A 17517-nucleotide genomic window follows, 5' to 3' on the forward strand; every position below is an offset into this window, starting at 1 on the left:
GGGGGAAAATATGTGTGTGTATATATATAAATCAATACTATAATGCTGGTGAAATTTCATAAGGACTTTATTTTATACTGCAAACCAATGTGGAAATGTAGAAAACTCTACTTAAGATTGGAAAAATGAGAAACTGAAACAGACAAATCCACCCACTTCAAAAGACAACACTTTGCAGGTTTTTGCAGCCTGAATTGATTTGATCTACAAAGAGATTCCCATGGCAAAGAAGCAAAAGCAGAAAGAGCAGCTATCCATGCACAAAAGAGCCTTTTCTGTGGCAGCACCCTGGTTGTAGAATCACAGGAACAGCTCCACCCCTAATGACAACAGGAGTCAAATAAGCAAGATTTCCACAATGGAGGCTTCCTCTCAATGCAAAGAGGGATGTCATTTTTACCAGGACTGTGGCACAGGATGGAAGGGATAGACTCTCCCTCCTCTATGGTTCCGATTCTGCTCCTCCCGTCCCCCACAGCCGCTGCACATTAATGGAATTCACACAATTAACATCGCATCTGAGGCTCAAAAGGCATGCATAAGAAAGCAACCCGGATTATGCCCCGAGTTCCGTTACCTTGATTCATTATGCACATAAACATGCATAAGTTTATTCTGCATAAATAAACCGCTCTGCTAGTAACAAGGAGAGGTTAAGTGATATGTAAAACCCTCAGTATTAATAGCTAGAATCCTTTCCTGTGCAGCTCACCTAAGATTTTAACGAGAACCACCCATGCAGGTCTCTTCATCAAGCTAACCTTTGCAGGACTGAGGACTAGAAACTTGCCTTTTAGAATAAAAGCAGTCATGCTCAGGTGCTGCTGTTGTGGGTATGTAATGCATCTCTGCATGTAGTCAGAAGTTTCTACACAGGCATACACAGACACACAAACTTCTCCAAACAAGCAAGAGGCATTATTGCAGTTTGGAAATGCCCTCCAGCAAGTGAAAAGGCTCAAAGCAGGACTGGTGAAGAGTGGAGCCTGGGAGGGTTGAGATTTGGAGGGCTGCATTTGGGACCTGGGCTTGAGATTCCCCACACTTGCTTTAACCAAAAATGCCATGTCTTGAAACGTGGGCAACTACTGAGTTATGGACCTACCAGCTGGCACAGTGGGGACAGATCAGGCTAGAGAGAAGAGCAGTGCTGCAGCTAGGTAATTTTAGACCCCCTACTTCTTTAGAAGGTATTATTATTTATTGATTTATATACCGCTTACTTGCCAAACATAGTTATGTTTTTAAGTAATGTGTATAACTTCACGTTTGGGGGGCTAATTATGCTGAATGAAATTTGACCTTCTGTTGCAGAGTTCCATGGCCTCCTGACCACGAATTCTCATGGGCAAAGTCTTCCATTTCTGTCAGCCCTAAAGGAGGAGATGGATCCACATTCCCTGGTCTGTCCCTTGTGGAGCTGGGGATCCTGAAGCCCATATCTTCTTCCCCAATGAGACCCCTCTGCCACTAGATTCTCATTACTGATCCAGCAGTTGTAGGGAAAAGTACTGCCCCTTTAACTGACCAAGTATTCAGTATTCATGAGGTAAGCTGGGGCTTCTAGCAATTGAATACCTAATCATGTGATAAAGATCTGTCAGTTATTAAAGGGCATTGCTGAGACAACATCTACTTTATGTCTCAACTGCAGACTCACCAGCTGTGGTCCTGAAACCGATACCTTGATCCCTCTCCAAGGTGCTGATCTTGCCTTGTCTTGCCCCCTGGGAATGACTGGCCTCCCCTTGCTTGGGCCATCACTTAACTACAGTGGTGGGAACCCCTGTGGATTAGGACACAAAGTCCTGACCTGACAGCACCACTAGGAATGAGACACATGTGCACTGCACATGTTGAATAGTTTGCCTCTCCTTAGCCCTTCATAGGGCCCATCACCTCCTGGCAAATAGAAGGGGAAGAAATGGAGGCAGTGAGAGATTTTACTTTCATGGGCTCCATGATCACTGCAGATGGTGACAGCAGTCACGAAATTAAAAGACACCTGCTCCTTGGGAGAAAGGCGATGACACACCTAGACAGCATCCTAAAAAGCAGACACATCACCTTGCCAACAAAGGTCCGTATAGTTAAAGCCATGGTTTTCCCAATAGTGATGTATGGAAGTGAGAGCTGGACCATAAAGAAGGCTGATCGCTGAAGAATTGATGCTTTTGAACTCTGGTGCTGGAGGAGACTCTTGAGAGTCCCATGGACTGCAAGAAGATCAAACCTATCCATTCTGAAGGAAATCAGCCCTGAGTGCTCACTGGAAGGACAGATCGTGAAGCTGAGGCTCCAATACTTTGGCCACCTCATGAGAAGACTCCCTGGAAAATATCCTGATGTTGGGAAAGATGGAGGGCACAAGGAGAAGGGGATGACAGAGGACGAGATAGTTGGACAGTGTTCTCGAAGCTACCAACATGAGTCTGACCAAACTGCGGGAGGCAGTGGAAGACAGGAGTCCCTGGCGTGCTCTGGTCCATGGGGTCACGAAGAGTCGGACACGACTAAACAACAACAAGCCCTTCATAGCCATCCTCTGGGCTCACCTTTGCCTCTTCACATTATCTGTAAGCTGTGCTTTCTCAGCATCAGTAACACACTGATGCAATAGCTAGAAATCCAAAGGCTGCTATAAGGACATACAGCACTGTATTATTCTGCGCTAGAAATAAATCACAAAAGATGTGTTCCCTGAAAGGAATTAGACCATTTCTCCACACAGCATTTGGTCTATACAGCAATCTTGGAAAAGATAGCATTCAGACTGATACAGGGTAAAGGAAAGCTGCAAGAACTTCATTCAATCTACCATGGATCAAAATATGTACATCTCTTAGCCAGAAATAGCCAAGTCTGTGTGAACATGATAGATTATGCCTACAGGCTGTTGATGACTGTCCCACTTCCTCTCTGTTACCTGTGCAGCTGAGTCAAAACAATAGCTTTTTAAAAGAGAGAGAACATTTATTATATATAACAATACTGCATTAGATCCTCAGCTACACCAACGTTTGGTTATATGCCTTTTCTTCTTCATATCTGTAGTCTTAGCTTGAAAATCAATAAAAATACATTAAAACACAAAATATGAGTTCCCAGCCACATGGCTGGCTACAGATGAGCTCTGCTGCCAAGCTATCGCATTGCAAGGAGGGCAAGCAAGTTCAAAAGCAGCTTGTGGAGAGACAAGAGGTTCCTTTAAAGCCCTCGCCACGTTCTTTGCTCTTCTGATGCACCGTTTCCATAGGAACTGGGGCTGCAAAAAAGGCAGCGTTTCAGCTCACTTTGATGCAGCCGTAAGGTCTGGAGAAGCTGGGATTCTGACCTGAGCGGTTACACCAGACAGCCTTGCATCATGGGAACCTCGTCTCTGCCTGTTTTAGCAGCATCGGGACCACTTCCTGTCAAGCTTTGGGGGTTGGGAAGGCAAAGGCAACCCTGAGGCCAGATAGCCTCTCACAGGGCACCAAGAGCAATCAAGGAGAAAATAACGGAGTCATTTAGCAACATTTGTGTACCGTGGGTTATTTTGCTCCCTCCCCCTTTTGGGCCCACGGGCCTTGAGCATTTAATGTGGCACAGATAAGAGGGGTCAGTGCAAGCATAGAAAGCGGCCCTTACAATGAGTCAGACCACTGGGCTCATATGGCTTAGTACCATCCACACTGACTGGCAGCAGCCCTTCTGGGTTTCTTTCTCTTCCTTGGAGATGCCAGGGGTTGAACCCAGGACTTTCTGCATTCATTCATTTAACAGAATTTATACACCCACTTGATTGCTGAAGAAACCTCAAAGCAGGTGCTCTTATCTCAGAGCTTTGGGCCTTCTGCATTGGGACACCAGCGTAAGATGAGCTTGCCACCAGCAGCAGCAAGCAGGCAGAAGAGGTAGAAACATTCTTTTACAGGGGGACCCTTGAAAACACCAGCAAATATGATGGGAGGGACGTCACTTATGTCTGGGGAATTTCAACAAGTTAGTACACATTGTACTCAAGATCTCTGGAACAGAAGGAAAACAGGGATTCTTTGTTCTGCTTTTAAGAACACATCTGCTTGGGAGAGTCAAGAGCCATGTGGTTGCCACATAAGAGGCAGAGAGTCAATTTCCCCTGGTTTTGCTAGAGACTTCCTCTCTGGTCTTCAGCAACAAACCCTGTAGTGACACACTTCCCCTTCTGCCTAAAGAGCCAAGTCCTTAGGAAAGGTACAGGCTCCCTCACCCTCTCCAACCCTCTCGTCCGGCTCTCTTAACAATAATTTGGTTAAAAACAGGGGCAGTTTGTCCTTTATCACCAAATCATTTATTTCTGTATTAAATTTATATCCTGCCCTTCCTCCTAAAAGGAGCCCCAGGCAGCAAACAGCAGGAGATAAACTTTAAAACAATTCCAATATATAGGCAATCTTGGAAAGATCTCAACTTAAAAGGCTTGTGGAATGCATTTAGTATTTGCTGAAAAATTCCATGCCTCTAATTTTCCAAGGGCAAGTACCGCAACACTAAACGTCCAATTCCTACTACATTGTGTGGAGCAGACGTCCTGATAAGATGGCATCTGCAGGAAGCCCTCACCTGCAGACCACAGTGATTGATTAGTTACATGATTACAATGTGTGGGACAGAGACTGTTAATGCCCCAGATGTAAGCAATGATGAACAGTCACAACATCTGCCAGAGAGAGAGACTTAAGATCTGGAATCTATTTACATCCATTTGTTTACAGAGACTAAAGCTCTAGATGGGCAACCTGTGGTGCTCTAGATTTTGTTCGACTCCAACTCCCATCAGCCCCAGTGTGGGCACTGGTCAGATGATAGGAGTTGCAGTTCCCAAAAATATATGGAGAGTCACAGGTTCCCTCCATCCCAGGCTTAGCTTGCATGCTTTGGTATGTGGCACGAATAAAAAGCAGGAGGAGGACTTGTGGTTCAGAGATAGCTCTTTAGCCAGTTTTGTGTGAACTCTCCCCAGCAGAGTTGGGTTTGCTAGCATAACACTCCATCATCAAGGTCCATTACGCTGGAGATAAGCAACAGCAATGAACGGATGGACAGACAGAATTTTCCACTAAGGACACAATTTCTTTCTGTCCTGCTGGTCAAACAGGTTTTGTAGGTTTCTGGAGCATGACAGAAATCTGCATATAACCTGTCAACAAAGATAAGATGAGGCCAATCCCTCCCTCTCAGGGGAAAACAAAATCAGTTTCCATCTTTACTTCTGTTTAAATTTCACTTAGAGCCACACAGCACACTACATAATTACAGTAGTACTTAATTCCTTCCAGAGGTCCGTTCTTAACTTGAAACTGTTCTTAACCTGAGATACCACTTTAGCTAATGGGGCCTCCTGCTGCTGCCACGCCGCAGCCGTATGATTTCTGTTCTCATCCTGAAGCAAAGTTCTTAACCCAAGGTACTACTTCCGGGTTAGCAGAGTCTGTAACCTGAAGCATCTGTAACCCGAGGTACCATTGTACTCACAAAACTGTAAAGGGAATAGGCTTTTCAAATAAAGTGGCGCCAAGGAAAGTGTTCAGCAAGAACTGCAAACTGATCCAGAATCAATTCCCACTGAGCCATGAACCCTGGACCAGTCACTGCCTCTCAGCCTAGCCTAACTCACAGGACTGTTGTGATGATTAAACGGGAAAACCACGCAGGCCTGTGCAGAGCTTGTTTGAGGCCCCAGGAGGGAGTCTAATTCTTGGCCTGACATCGTAAGTCCAGCAGGCCCCTGGCGGGGGCACCCGGCTAGCTTTTCCCCTCTGAGGTTCGGGACAAGTGTACCCAGCTGCCCCTGCCTTCTCTGCACAGACCTGGAACCACATGCACTGCTTTGCGCTCCTGAGAGGAAACACGAGGATAGTCACAAGTGGGAGAGCTCTGTTGTCTTGCTTGCAGGCTTTCCATTGGCGCAGCTGGTGGTCCACTGTGAAAACAGGATGCTGTGGCTAGACGGGACCTTTGGGCTGATCCAGCAGAGTGAGAAGCAATGAAAGCACTCCCAGTGCCCACGTGAGAAAAGAGGAAGATGTAGCTAAATAGAAAATGGCACAGTGTGGTTACTGTTGGAGACGCTCGGCAATACAGGGGTTTCCAAAATGTTTAAGGTGCTGAGAGTTGCTAGGAGACCTCTTTTCCCCTCCCAGAGCTACAATTCCCAGAGGGGGTTTAACAACCAGCCCCTCTTCCTAGGGAACCCTGCAGACTATAGCTCTTCTGAGGGGAATAAGGTGTGTGTGTGTTTCTCCCAACAACTCTCAGAACCCGTAAAACAAACCAGAGCTCCCAGGATTCTTTGGGGGGAAGCCATGACTGTTTAAAGCAGTATGTTAGCGATGTGAATCTGTAGGTGAAGATGGGTTCTGAGCCAGAATTTGACCAGGGACTTTTCAACTTGTGCCCTTCACAACATTGGTGCAGCAACTCGGAAAAGTTAGAGTGATAACTGCATGTACACAGGGACTGGCAGGCAGGCTAAAGAAAAGGAAATCAAGATGATTTATTCAATTAATAAGATTTACGTCCTGCTTGATTGTGAATAGAACATCTCAGGGGTTTATCAACAAATAAGTTGTACATCTTCCTCCATTCCCTTAAGGTATTCACTAGATCTGGTATAACTTACACTCTTGCATTATGAATAAAATTGGGAACAAATCCAGGAAGAAATAAAATGTTCTCCTGAACACTCTTATTATCCAATGACATACCTCTCAAACACACACTCTCTCTCTCAAACACACGCACACAAGCTGTGGTTTAAAAGGAACAGCAAATGAATAATTGCCACTCCAAAAGTAGTATCTGGAAATCTCCTGACAGCAGGAGGAAGAGATTAAAACTGTCAGTTGCGCAGAGAAGTAGGTGAGGTGTTCTAAGGCCAATGGGAAGGAGATCTTAAGGGAAACCTGTAACAACTTGCTGAAATTTCCCAAACATATTTGCTGGTGTTTTCCAGGATCTTTTTAAAAGAATATCCTCCGCCTGCCTATTACTGGCAAGATCACCTATCACTGATGTCACAGTAGGGAAGGCCCACAGTTCAGGGGCAGAACAGCTCCTTCACATGCAGAAGGTCTCAGGCTTGATTCCTGGCATCTCTAGGTAGGGCTGGAAGAATGTCCCATGCCTGAACCCCTGGACAGCCACTGCCAGTCAGTGTAGACAACACTGAGCTAGATGGACCAATAGTCTAAGTCAGTATAAGGCAGCTTCCTACGTGTTCAAAGGACCCATCCACGTGACTGGAATCAATGTCACAATTCTTGCAGAATCAGATGGGCTGGTAGGAATTCACACCAAAGAGCTTGCCACTCAGGACCAAATGGCATGGTGTATTAAATATGTTATTGCTAGGGAGGAGCAGATCATTCTGTTTCCAGACTTGCATCACTCATGATCATGTGCTCACCCATAGGTATGCTCCATCCCATCTCTGCGCATATAAGAGTCTCTCTCTGCTGTGAACATACCCTGAAAGAATATTCCACATCCATTGGTCCAAAGTATTACGTATTTTGGAAAGTGGTTTGCCTGCCTGTCTCTCTGTCCATCCATTCTCTATGCATTTAGATATTGTTGCCCCGCTTGGCAATGAGGTTCCCCGGTGGAGAAACTGGTTTCTGTCTTTGTTTGGAAACTGGTAGACCCTCCATATGGGGTTTTTTAAAAACCCTAATTAAACAACATCCCTCCCCCAATAATTATTTGACCCAGATGCAGATTGGGCCTGTCCATGGCTTCAGATCGGGACCCTAAGTCAGGTGTGCACAGCCCTAGAAACTAGCAAACGACACTTTCTGAGCCACACCAGGTGCTTTCCACTAGTAGTATGTAAGGGAAAATTGTATCTATCACTCTGCATACTATAATTTCCAAAACAAGACATCAAGCACAACCGCTGCATTTTTAAAGGATGTAACTCAGGTCTAGACAGCTGGGGGGCAGAGGGCAGACAACCCAGCAATCAGGTTTGACCTTACATTCAGTTCGCTGCTCTATCATCACTGGCTCATTTCTTTTTCAGAGTATCAGAATGATGCTTTCAGCAAATACCCAAACAGCATCTGGAGACGTCAGCTGGTTCAGAATATGGCAGTCAGATTACTGACAGGGACCCATTATATTTTTTAAAAAGAAAAGAAAAGCTTGTTTTATCAGCATTAAGAGATCTACCATGTGCTCCCAGGTGTAATTCAGAGTGCTGATGATCGCATTTGAGTTGGAAGTGATTCTGGGGGGTCATCTAGCCGAAAGCTACCTGCACACAAACTTAATGGAGGGCATGGTACAACTGCACTACCCCTGGGAAATGGCTGACCAGTCTCTGCTGAAATGCCTCTCGTGTTGTGGCCCCTGTATCCAGAAGTGACCTGGTCCCATGTCCAGGGAAGTTGCCACAAGGTCCCATGACATCCATATAAAATATATGTGTGTGTGTGTGTGTGTGTGTGTACACACACACACACACACACACACCCAAAGTGGAAAGGCGTTTTAGTAATAATTATAATGATAAGATCAATTACCAACTATTAAATTAAATGATGATTTAAATGTCGTAACGTTACCCACCAGAAGTGTTATAAGGAATGTGGGCTGCGTGGTGATAGATTAACTTTTCCAGTATGTCCCTGCCCATATCAAAAGTTTCCCTTTCCCAATATGTCCCTGCCCATACCAAAACCCCACCCTTAAAACAAAACGACAGAAAAATAGAGCTGAAGGCATCCACATCTGTGGAGATTGAATTACCCTTCAATACTTCAGCATGGGGGTGAGGTGGGGGGTTGACTTTCTGCAGTCTAAGAAAAGTTGGAAGAACCACTGGGAAGTTAGACACGAGTGGACAAAGCACAGCAATTCTGCATTAAATGCCTGGTAGAGAAGCACCTGAGCGAGACTTGAGTTCATGAATGCTTACGCCAGGGGCTGCCAGTGTGGTTCCTGCAATGGCACAGGTACCCTGAGAGGCATTCCCTGGTGGGTGGTGTGCTCACAACAGCTTCTCCAGTTTGCAAACATGCCCAGAAAGGTTAATGACCCTTCACTAACACCATAATGAATTTGTCAATAAAGCATCACAGGACTCTTTAGTTGCTTTTGCTACATATCCTGGCATGGCTGCTTCTCTGGAAATTGTTTTATAGTATTGTTGGAACTGATTTATTTTGCTTTTTTATATATTAAAAAAACCTGGTTAACTCCCTTGCACAGCTTCTTTACAAAATGATTATTTCCTGACCTATTATTTCAATTTGTAGTACCAACCTGGAAAATTCTCTGTGGTTTCCCTGGGATGCTTTGCATTCCAGCGGCTTTGAAGTCTTCTATTCCCTGCACTTTTGCATGCCTAGCTTGCTCGCAAGGAAAGAGCTTTTGCAGCAGACGGAACTCCAAAGTAAAACTGCAGAAATCTACATTTCCTCCTCCCCCAACCACTGTGCACTGCAGTATCAAGATAACTCGCCCTGGAGTAACCTGCAGCAAAAAGGCAAAAGTGAAATTGTGCCAGAGGAGGAGGAAGAGATGGTGGTGATGATAAGCGCCAGTGCAAACCACGGCTCCAGACCAGGCGGCACATTTGAGATGGGTTTTATCGGAAATTACGAAACCAAGGCTGTGTGGAAGAGCCTGGAAGAGTGCAGATGGCATAAGACACTTGACATTTCAGAGCGCATTGTGTGTGAGAGACAGTGACCTCATTCAGAGACCTATTGCATCCTAATGAATCCCACAAGGAGGAGGCCCAACGTTACCTTTAGTTAAACACCACGTTCCGCCTTCCTCTCCTGACAAAAGCTCTCTTTTATTCCCAAGGGACTTGTTCCCTCTTAAGAGCCCAATTTTCTAGCTGTTAAAATATTGATCCTTTCATCAACGCCCTCTTCACATTTCCTGGAGTGTTTGTTCAGTTGTGCAAGCCACTGAACCCAGAGACAGAGTGTTGGCTCTCTGGGGGTGGGCCTCCTCAACCTGAAGCCTTCAGGGTGTGCCAATCCATTCTCCACCCCACCCCACACCATTTGCTAAGCTCACAGAGGCGTCCGACCTGGAGCCTAGATCCATAGAGCTTGGTAGGGCTACAATCCATCAAGCACAACCCCCTCACATACATCCAAATCAATCTACACTACAAACTAGGGGCAGAGCATACACCATGCATTTAGAGCACATGGTCTTCCCCCAAAGAATTCTGGGAATTGTAGTTTGTTAGGGCTGCTGGGGACTGTAGCTCTGTGAGGGTGAAACTAAAGTCCCCAGGATTCCTTGGGGAAGTCTATGTGCTTTAAATGTATGGTATGGATCTGCTCTATTGCAAAAGTCCACAGAGACAGGCAGAAATCAAAATCTCTATATGAATCTGGGAGAATGGAAACTATATCACCTGAAATTCAAAAAAGAGGAATTAATGTTTTTTTAAAAAACGCAATTACTTTTGATGCCCTCCTTGTTCTCAGACTCTCAAGAGCTTGCACTATTTTGTAAATTGAGAGCTTTTCTCTGTTTGCAGCAGGAGACAAACAAGGTAGATAAGCCGTTCTCTGGGCTGGGGCTGGGGGGCTTTCTGCAATAACCTCTGCTATTCCAGTCTAGAATTTTAAACTCAAATAAAGAGATACAAAGTGCAAACTAATATTACCAGACTGGAACAAAGTTCATATGGGTAGATAGACAGACATATACACATACACACAGGACCATCGGCTGTCCTGGCCTGAGATGAAGGGAGTTGCAGAAACAACATCTGGAAAGCCACCAATTCCCCATTCCTGATACAAAGTGTGTTTTCTTTGAAGCTAATAAATGCTAGTGGGGACCAAAAACACCACTGTCACCAAACCTACAATCAGGTAAGAATCATGGTTGGTTCCCAAACAGGGAAACTGATGGAAATTCAAAACTGTCTAGAAATTTCACCCTCAGACTCCCTGCCTATTATCTCCCATGAATAGGGACAGGCTTTGGTTACTCAGCAGTGAGAAAAGAGCTTTTCACAGGCTCTTTGGAGTCATTCACTGATGTGAACTGAGCCCTAGCACTATAGATATTAAGGCAACCAGCACAAAACATTCCAGGGCCCAAAGCGCAAAAGAAGAAGAAAAAGGCTACATTTCCCACTAACACAGGAGCTGATCCACTTGGAAGTTCTGCTTTGCAAATCCCCACTGAAATGAGTGGAAGTTGCACAAGAATATGGTCAGGAAACATGGGACCCATTTCCCCAAAAAACTTCTCCTACACAAGCCTAGTTGGAATAAAAAATAGTTACGCCCCTACTGAAAGATCTGAACAAAAAGACCTGGAGAAAGGAATGTAGAAAGCTGTATACAGACCATTGGTCCATCTAGCTTAGTACTGTCTGCACTGACTGGCAGCAACTCTCCAGGGTTTCAGGCAGGGAACATTCCCTGCCCTATTTGGAGATGCCAGGGATTGAACCTGGGACTGTCTGCATGCAAAGCAAATGCTCTACCACCGAACCTTGCCACCCCACCCCCAAAGACTATAGCTCAGTGGTAGAGAACTTACGTTGCATGCAGGAAGTCTCAGGTTCAAATCCTGGTAGTTACTTAAGTTTTAGAAAGGCCAGTGGACTAGATAGAGAGGCCAATAGGGCTGCACCTGGCCTGTAGTCAAGTTGTGGAAAACCTCTGCCAGAGATGGAGAACTGCTGCCAGGGAGGATGGCGAGCTAGATGGACACTGTGACCCAGTCTATTCCTCTCACTCTGTTGCCATTACGACACCCAACCGCTCCCATCTGAAGCAGCCACCTTGGCCAACCACCTGACCTTAAGAGCAGATGCCAGGGTCCAGGCAGAACTCTAGGGACACAGGAAGCTGTTCATAGCAGCTCAGACTATTTGTCCAAGGACTGTCAAATCTGTCTAGCAGCTCCAAGGCAGAGAAAAGTCCGTCTCATCAACTGCTGTTGTGACATCTTTTTTAATGGAAGCTGCCAGGGATGAGCGATGGTCCTTCTTCACAAGTGTTATGGTCCTGAATAAAACTTCTCCAGCACGTACCTTACACAGTCCAGCTATTCCACCTCCTGGAGAATCCTTCCTTACAGAAGAGATATTCTCCTCCCATCCAAAACAAATATCAAAGACAGAAATGGAATTATACCTCTATTCAAAAAATGACGAAGGCCAGAGATCTTCCTCAGCAGAGCTACATTCAGTGATGAACTGGTGGGACTGGAGAGGCAGAAAGTGCAACACTGACACCAAGGAAGAAGAATAATTCCCTTTGAACTCACATCTTATCTGTTACCAGCTGCAAAGATGTTAATGGCTCAAAAGTTGAAAGTTGCATTACTCCCTTCTTGGAAAGAACAGCTAAGAACTGCAAGTGAACATATAACTGCAGTCTAAGAACTGCAAGTGAACATATAAATAAATTCTGGTGAAATTGGTTGCCATGTACAAATATTGTCAATAAAATAATTCCCGTGAATGCAAATTCAAGCAGGTTTTGAATTTTCTGGAAGGGAATGTTGTAATTTTATATTAAGTCATATTTTCTTACAGGATATTATGGTTTGATCCTTGCAGCCTCCCCCCCCCCGCCACCCCCCGGGATTAGCTTTGTTCATTGTTGTTCATAACTATCAAATGGTTAAAAAAATTAGGGGAAAAAGGAGCGGAAACTGACACCTAGTGCTACCCCTAGCCCTGTGGTAAGGATGAAGGCAGGCAGGCAGAGGCTGGCTGAGAGCACAGTGAGACTGCTGGGGCACTGCCCCATATGCACCAGCCTGCACTGCAAGTCGGGAAACTGCTTTGTTTACAATCCAAGCCAAAGTCTTTGACCCTCTGGCACAGGCCAGCCCCAGCCCCAACAGCCGGAGCAGATTCACCAGCTGGCTTTACAGGCCCTCTGGCTTCCCCCTGCCTTTGTGTCAGAGCAAGGCAGGCCCCGCCATCCTACCTGAATCTAGACAGAGGGAGCCTAAGCCAATTCCCCCAAGGTCCTACCTGGGTAGCAAGGAACTGGGTCGACACCCCATCCCTGGATGAGGCTCTCACCAGCAGAGGAGGGTGTGACGTCATAGGGAAGGGTGCATGATTCATGCGCTGCTTAGAACATACATCCCCTCTCTTTGAAAGCGAGGGCGCCCGTGGGGGAGGGGGAGAGGGGACAACTTGCACGCCGACGACCACTTCTGTACCCCCTCAATACACTGGGGTGGGTGGGTTCTGGGCAGCAGGAGGAAACACGAACAAAGCACAGAGGAGGAAAGCGGTGCTCCACGGAAATTGAGATGTCTCGTAGGAGGGCGGGCAGGCAGGAAACAGAAATTACCTAGGGGAAAGGAGGGAGGCAAGGAGGAAGAGCATTTTGGGAAGCCCTTTGTATGCTGGCAACGCAAGGTGGGTTTTCAAAACGGGTAGGGGGGAGCAGAAGTGCGGGGAACGGGAGGGGTCTTTCCTTTTGATATACAGCACACAGCCTCAGTCCTGGATGGAGAGAGTGAAAAGGCGAATTCCTCTTTATGGGAATTCAAGATCTTTCAGGTTCGGCGTATTACAAAAGCCACACACACACAAACATATAACAGCAGAACAAAGGGAAAATCACAGCAGCTGCAAAACCCGGTGAGGGGGCGCGCACACACAAGCAAAGGAAAGGAAGAAGCGGGTGGGATCGAGGCCGGGCAAGGTTATCTAAGCAAGGCAGAGGCAAGGCAGGCCGCCCGGGAGTGGCTGTGCCTGGGACGCCGGCGGAGGCTGCATCGCTGGCTGGAGAGCCGCCGGGAGGAAAGGCGGACGAGGTGGGTGGAGGGCCGACGCCCCTTACCTTCTCAGCACAGCTCTCGGGGTCCCGCAGGCGACGACTCCCCTTTACCGGCTCTGGACGCTGCCGGCACCGTTGCCATCCTGGCTCTGTTGGCTCAGGCCGGGGAGGCGGCCGCTCGTTGCCAGCTGATGCGCCCGGGCGCCGCCTCCCGTGACGCGCCGAGAGGGGAGGAGGCTGGAGAGGGTGGGGAAGGAGGGGTCAGAGGTGCTGGGGCGCAGTCTTCTCCTTCCCGTCTGCTCCGCCCCTTTGGGTTGCTCTCCGCAAGGGGATCTGCCGCAGAAGAGCTCGAAGAGGCACGTCTGTAGGAGTTTTGGGGACACCCCGCAAATCCCCACCCTCAGAAGAGAAGGACTTCTTGAGCAGAGCTTGCAGAGCAACGGTTTCGCATGCAAAAGGTCGCAGGTTTAAACCCAACTGGGTTTTGGACCCAAAGCACCTTGTGAAAGCTGACTGGCCATCGAAATTAGTGGGTTTATTATGAGATGGGCGCTCATTATACATGCAGTTTTTTTGCAGCGTCCACGTCGTCGTTGGCAGGGAAAGATCTCTCCCCCGTCACACACACACACACACACACACACACACAATTTTTAATCCGGATTTACCCTTTCCCGGGGAAATTCCATGTTTTAAAAAATCTGTTACCAGTGACCCACTTGTGCTTTGTGAATTATTTTATTAAGCACCAAACAGAGCGGCAGCATGTGCCCTTAAATGCAGGGAGCGGTGGACAAACACGAGTCTGTAGTCCTTAGTTGGATCCCACCCCTTTATTTTGGCTTGCAATTTGCATAGGAAAGAATAAAATTCCTGACACGCGCAAAGTTGTTGAGCTTTTTGTAGGAAGACCCTCAAAAAACTTGGTTTTCAAATTGTGGAGCTGTTTCCACTGCCTTTTCCACCACACATTGCCATACATCCGGGTTTCCCCAGACATTTTGCCTATTCGGCAATCCCCCCCCCAAAAAAACATTTTTTTTGCACCCACAAACCAGGACATGTCAGGAATTTTCCTGACGTATGGCAAGCCTAGGAAATAAGAGTTCCATTTGCAACAATGTAAAGTCGTTCACTCGTTCTCTTTCCTCCACCCGAAGCCAATCCTAAGATTACCAACTGACGGGGGCGGGGGAGAACTGAATTGCCCCGCTCTTGCGCTTTAAACAGCAGTTTTATATGACTGATCACCCTTTTAGTCCCTTTTAGCAGTTGTGCAGGCTGTACAGAGGAGACGGATATCCTCTGCAGGCTGCAGCAATAATATGGATAATCTAGCCCTATGACATGCCAGTGGAACAAAAATCATTCGGCACCAAGCTTATTAAAATAAACTATAATCACAGATACTGGGTAATACAATTTTCACCTGCAATTTTTCATAGAGCGTTGAAAGATAGCTCACTAGCGCCCCTAATGGTCATCAAGACCTAGGAAGCTCCCCTATTCCATGTCGGACCATTGGTCTATGTAGCTCAGTATTGTACACACTGACTGGCAGCAGCTCACCAGGGTTTCAGGCAGGGGGTCTCTCTCAGCTCTACCTGCAGATGCTGGAGGCGGAACCTGGGATGTTCTGCACTCAAAGCAGATGTTCCACCACTGAACTATGGCTCTTCTTATTGCTGTTATGTAAAATACACACCTGTTTCAGAGTGAGGGAAGTTAAGGGTGGCGACACACACCTCCTGTCATCGTCTTTGCTGCCCGCAGAAGCCCTTCCACCACAAGTACATATTATTGTTAGTATCAAGCACAGGTTTGATTTTGTTTCAGACACACAATTCTGCCTGCATGGGAAGTATGGAGAAATAGGTATGGTTCTCATTTGATAAAAGAAAGCATGTTCCGTTAAACAAGGAGGTATCTTAGCAGAAATAAGCCTTGCCGTGTTCAAGGTGGGCTCACTACGAGGTAAGTATGTCTAGGATTGCAGCCTTATAGCACAATTCTAACTGTGTGTACTCAGAAGTAATTCCTATTGAATTCGAGAAGCTTATTCCCACGTAAGCAGGGTTAGGATTGCAGCCTTAGTCAGCCAATGGGGGGAAACGACAGTTCTGGAGCAAAGAGCATACTTTGATTTCCATTGGAAGTGGCACGCCCCCCCCCCTTGGAGTATGAAAATGGGGGTGGACAGGCAATGGCAGATTAGATGGGCCCAGTGGTGCAGGAAACCCCCAACATGCACATTTAACTTGTGTGCATTCAGCTTTACACACTTGGGAAATTATTATTATTATTGTAATTAAAAGGGGGTGGAATGCAGGTGGAAACAAGACTTTGACAATTGCACCCAGTGTGTGTGTGTACAAAATCTAGATGCCATCTTTTCAGTCCCCTCTAAACCTATGATTTATTTATTTTTTACATGGAAGATGGTATTTCTGCTATGAAAAAGGAACTGCCAAAGTGACCAAACCAGACCCTCTGCCCAATGCACCGCTGGCATATATATCACTGTGCCTCCCACTGCCAACCTGTAGGGCCAGCCTGGATGGATATCACACTGGATGGTACCAAAAGTCACTGAGCGATCAAGGACATGCCACAGCGTTGCACTTAGGGAAGTAAAGAGGCAGCCATTTTTGTCCCATCCTGTGTCTATTGCAATCAGCGCTGTTTCTGTGCTACCCGTTTGGCTTCCACTAACACCTACATTGTTCACCTGGCTATCCGTTATGCCAAAAACTGGCATAATTTATTACACACCCAATTTCAATTGATGGGAACTGTGTCAAAAGCACAGCAGAGAATAATGAAATGATTTACATAATATTTGCAGGCCAAAATGATACCCATGCCACTCATGTTCATTTGCTTGGTTTACATTCCTGATCTCTGACAAACACGCAAACTGTGGAAATTTCCGCTCCCGTTTCTGATGGAATTCTCCAACGTCCCTAGTTGCACTCTCCTGTCTGTCTCTTTCCCAACAGAGTTCATCTATCATACTCCATGGTGCAATGGCAGGAAATTAAAATGTTTACTTGCATAAAACATTGGGTGATGCTCCCACCTGACCCACCTCTTGGCACCTGAAATGGATCAGAGAAGTTATTGTTTACTTATTAGATTTATATTTTCCCTTCCTCCCGAAGGGGCCCAGGGTGCTTAGTTTCGTAACATTATTTCCCTGCCTTTGGGTGTCATTTCTGTAATCGATGGCTGATTCTCAAGTTACGAGAAAAAGGTTCAAAAGCAGATGTACTGACCTCTTATAACACAATCTCTCCCACAGAGATAGGTGCAGGTTCTAGTTGTGTAGGAAGCCCACACCTCCCTCTTTGGAGAGATCATCATTCAATTCACAGGGAACATAGGAATACAGAGTCAGATCATTGGCCATCCAGCCCAGTATCATCTTCTATGTTGACTTGTGGGTTTCAGGGTTTCAGAGAAGGAGTCTTTCTCAGCCATATCTGGAGAGGCTGGGGATTGAACCTGGGACCTTCTGGATGCAAGGCTGATGCTCTACCACTGAGTTACAGCCTTTCTTGCCCATAAACATGCAGCAGCCTTGAAGGCTGGATCACACATTTATGTCAATATATCTATCTACACACAAACACACATTGCTCTTAAAATCAAATTATAACGCTTCACTATATAGAACTATATAGAACAATGCAGTACACAATTGATACTAAGGTGACAATTGATGCAATCCTGTGCCTACTTACTTGAACTCAGTGGG

At 46.3% G+C, this 17517-nt stretch overlaps 1 protein-coding gene across 3 annotated transcripts in view; it reads right to left on the reverse strand.

Moving 5' to 3' along the window:
* Nucleotides 1–13958, reverse strand: part of ABCA3 (ATP binding cassette subfamily A member 3) — a 272379-nt gene extending 258421 nt beyond the window's left edge. For 2 of the 3 annotated variants that reach the window (XR_014213589.1, XM_082199036.1), the window contains exon 1: nt 13824–13958. The gene's annotated coding sequence lies outside the window, so the exon portion shown is untranslated. Of the gene's footprint in view, nt 1–9288; nt 9410–13823 lie in introns of those variants that run through there. The other variant, XM_082199037.1, reaches the window with a different exon arrangement.
* Nucleotides 13959–17517: the final 3559 nt, after the last annotated feature.

The sequence above is a fragment of the Podarcis vaucheri genome (assembly GCF_965113315.1).
Source record: "Podarcis vaucheri genome assembly, chromosome: 14".
Lineage (NCBI taxonomy): Eukaryota > Metazoa > Chordata > Lepidosauria > Squamata > Lacertidae > Podarcis > Podarcis vaucheri.